Source organism: Monodelphis domestica, chromosome 5, assembly GCF_027887165.1.
Source record: "Monodelphis domestica isolate mMonDom1 chromosome 5, mMonDom1.pri, whole genome shotgun sequence".
In the NCBI taxonomy this organism is placed as follows: domain Eukaryota; kingdom Metazoa; phylum Chordata; class Mammalia; order Didelphimorphia; family Didelphidae; genus Monodelphis; species Monodelphis domestica.
In genome coordinates, this window is record NC_077231.1 from 308,455,449 (window position 1) to 308,459,993 (window position 4,545).

A 4,545-nucleotide genomic window follows, 5' to 3' on the forward strand; every position below is an offset into this window, starting at 1 on the left:
CTCCTGCCTCCCATCTCACCTCACCTCCACAGTGCACTATCACTGAAACAGAGAGAGAGAGGTGGGGCTACACCAAATTTATATCCTCCCTATGTCAGCATATAACATGAAAAGAAGCTTGGGATGCTGGGAATTGAAGTTTTAGAGTACAGAAATTAATTACACACACTTAGACTTGGCCATAGAGGAGATCATAGGACCATAAAACCAATCACACATTGATTTAGAACTAGAACGTATCTCAGAGATTATCCAGTTCATTTCTTCATTTGACAGACAAAAAACTGAGGCTTAGGGGACTCCTCGGAGGTCACACAGAGAATGGCAGAGGCAGGATTTGAACCCAGGGCATTCACCTCCAACCCTTTTTTTTGTTACTAACAATTGAGAAGTAGGGGAAAGATCAAAATTCCCTCTACTACTCTAAATGATCACCGTGGTGCAAATATGAATAATACGGAAATAGGTCTTGATCAATGAGACATGTAAAACCCAGTGGAATTGTGCATTGGCTATAGGAAGGGGGGGGGGAAGACCATGAATCATGTAACCATGAGGAAAAAAAACTGTAGCTATAGCCCATTTTATTATTGAATAAGTAGTATTAAACTCCTGCCCTTTGTAAAATTGAGATTTGAACTCTGGACTTCAATCCCCACAAGCCCTTGCTCCACTTCCCCAAAATGCTTTGTAATCTCACGGGAATTCTGAGGTGGGCTGAGATCGAGAAAGGATTTAACCTGGTGGTAAAGGTTTTTGGGTCTCTTTTTGGACTTCTGTTTTGGAGCAGAGGAGTCTCTTCCATGATGTGAGGTTATTTTGTCTAGGCCTCTGGCCTAGGCACATGTTTCTTATCCTGTATTTTCTTTAATCCTTACTCTCTAATAAACCTCTAAAAAATATAATATTCCTTGCAGAGAGAAACTAATTTCAGATACCTCCGTCTCCCCTAAATTTTAATCTTTACAGTTGGCAACTTAATGGGAAAAAAAACTCTCAATCTTCTGATTTCATTTCTGATCTTTAGTTCAGACTTTAATATCTAGTACCTAGAAAAAAAATTTTTTTGGAGGCACATTACTCTGGTCGAGTTTTTTTTTTCTTTCTTACCCTCGCAAAGCTGCTGCTCGATCCAGACCTGTTGCTTTTGCCGCCCACCCCACCCACCCCACCTAGCTCAGCCGCTTTTGCCTGCGGGCGTTCAGCCCTCATCCAGATCTGATTCAACCAAGATTGCAGTCACTTGGTTCCTGATCTCCCGGCCCTCCGGCCTTGCCTGCGCGACCCCAGCCGGCTCATTACCCAGATCCTCAGAGCAAATTCACTCATTGCTCAGGACTCATTTCGACCAGCTGGTAACAGTATTGGCCACGTGGGCAGAGGGGAGAGACGAGAGGGAAAGGAGAACGGGTAATTTTCCCTTAGACTAAGCCTCCGAGTGGGTGGCCTGGGCTCCACATGGACTGGGGCAGGAGGAGGTATCATAGCAGGGAGAGAGAAAAAGGGAGAGGAGAAGAAACAGATTTTTCAAGCAGGAACCTTAATAGCAACGGGCTGTTTAAAAGGATACCTTTTGACTGTTCTGGTAATTTCATTGACTTCACCTGCCTGTCAGGGAGAAAATTCAGCCCAAAGATTTAACTTTGGGGAGGCAAATGGGTGGCTCAGCGAACTGATAGCCAGGCCTAAAGACATGTGGTCCTGGGTTAAAATCTGGTCTCAGATACTTCCCAGCTGTGGGGCCCTGGATGGGTCCCTTGAACCCCATTGCCTAGCCCTTACCACTTTGTCTTTGGACAATAGGCATTTAAATGGATAATTAATAATTTAAAAAAATGCCCAAGGAACTTTGAAGAGACTAAAAGCTATATTCTAAGGCATTTCAGACTCCAATGGTTTATAAAAATCTCTGTATCTCTATTGCATTTCCTGATTGTTCTGTTTAAGATATAACTTTGTGATTTTAAGTTCATATGTTACTGGATTGAATATTATTCTGTTACACTGAAGGTTGATTGAATTTATTTTGAATGTACTGAGTTTTGAAATTCTGTTGTTTTTCCCCTATAACTACTGAAAAAATATTAGTGATTAAGTCCATATATGAAAAAACAGCCTTTCTATTTTTGCCTTTGTAAATTGACATAGAGATAGATGGGCTTCAGAACTGGTTACAATTGTATAAAACCTTTGGAAAATTTAATGTGCTAAATATCTCAACTGATTTTAAGGGTTTTTTAAATAGGATTTTTGGAATTCTTTTTTTTTAACAATCTCTGGTTATTTTGCCTGCCCCTACCACGAGGTAAGGCCCATTCTAGTAGCTGAAGTGAAATACATGTTATAACCCCCAACCTTCCCACATGTGAATGGAAGTTGGGCAGTTAATCTCAGGGCATTTGTACCCCTATAAGCCTCCAAGATAAAGGAGCACCCCTTTATTTATACTCTTCAGCTTACTATTTTACTTCCACCAGAATGATATTTCTTGATTATGCTCTAAACCCAAGATGAGTTTTACTTTGTTTTAAAAAATATGTTTTATTCACCAAGGTTGAAAGATTGCTACGTTTGTAAAAATTGTGACAAATGTCCATCAATTCATAGGTTTTAAAAATGCCATACAGCAACTTATGTGAAATGTGAAAGTGTGTTTGTTTGCTATTGTAATTGATTGAGCTATTGAGAATTTTGGGGATTTTGATATCTACATATTTGTACTACTGTTCAATTCATTTGCCTTCTACTCACAGTGAGCATGGCCAGATATTAAGAGGAAATGGATCTCAATTTTGATGAGAAAGTCTTGCATTTTATATTTTCTTAGCTGACACAGAGTGTCAATGACTATAAGCTACATTTTTGAATTTTTAAAAGACTTTTATTATATTTTTCTTGCATGTACAATATACTATTTGTTTTTTTTTAAATTTTTTCTCTCCTTTTATATTTGAAGCACATGTCACCAGCATTAAGATTTTCTTTAACCTTTTGATTTTTTCAGTAAGATACATTTGCTAATGCATACCCAAAAGGCTAGAAAACTATAAAAACGATGCCACTAATTATTTAAATAAATTATAGGACTTTGCTTAATGATTCTGTCTGATTCCAGGACAAGATATACACACAAGAGCCATTGCAGAGCCAAAGAAAGGCCAATCCAGGATGGATTGATGCACTTCTAGGCCAATACAAAGGTCTTGAACCTAGTGTGAAGACTCGAGGTTACTATGTTTAACATGTGTTAAGACATAGGCTTTCCTTGTGTCCACACTCACTCTGAAGATACTCACAGACGAGTATCCCCAAAACCTTGGCTCCTATAATCTGGTCCCCTTTTCTGCCTCTCATAGTGTGGTACTTTTCTGTAGTCCTGGCTATTGACTGGGTAAATGCAGCACTGCTTCGATCATTTTGATTGGGCCCTGATTCAAGGACCTGCTATAGATTTATTTTTCTTTTTACTTGGAATTTTACACATAAGATTTTGATAGTCTATATTTTCATCCAGAAATTTTTCCTTTTTTTTGGATTTTTCTGATATCTTTTTAATATCTCTTGCCAATTGATTCATATACCTCATACCTCAGCCATGCATCCCTAAGCGATCCTGTTTTTTTTTTAATCACCCTCTTAACGGGAGGAATGTAAAAATATTATTATTTAAATTGCAAAGTTTAAATTCCTTTTGAGAAGAATTTTAGGTAAAGAAAGATGCTACCTCTCTGAATCCAGAACTGAACTGTTGGAGAAGCCACCATGAAGAAGCCTCCAGACCACAAGCTGCACAAAATTGAACTTTGGGTGTGGTTGATTGAACATTTATCTGTATCTATACTTTTATGCCAAAGGGGACTGCCCCCTACCTGGCTTTCTCTCAATGCGTCCAGTAATTATTGGTTTTGTTCTTTTTTTTCTTATCCTCAAATTGTTGTAATATTTAAATTGATTATGTTTTTATGATCCTTTGGCGAAGGACTTCTTCCCAGAGGATCAAATGGGGGGAATGTAAAATTGAGATTTGAACTCTGGACTTCAATCCCCACAAGCCCTTGCTCCACTTCCCCAAAATGCTTTGTAATCTCACAGGAATTCTGAGGTGGGCTGAGATCAAGAAAGGATTTAACCTGGTGGTAAAGGTTTTTGGGTCTCTTTTTGGACTTCTGTTTTGGAGCAGAGATGTCTCTTCCATGATGTGAGGTTATTTTGTCTAGGCCTCTGGCCTAGGCACATGTTTCTTATCCTGTATTTTCTTTAATCCTTACTCTCTAATAAACCTCTAAAAATATAATACTCCTTGCAGAGAGAAACTAATTTCAGATGCCTCAGTCTCCCCTAAATTTTAATCTTTACACCTTATTTTTGTTTTAAAAAAGCAGCAATGATTCCAGAAGAAAATAAAATATCAAATATACTAAAATATATATAAAAATGATATTTTCTGCACTTATAAAATAACCAGGTATCTATGAAAATATATGTTTTGCGACTATTCCTTTTCAGTACAATTTTCTGATTCTGGATCGATTGCTTCTACTTTTA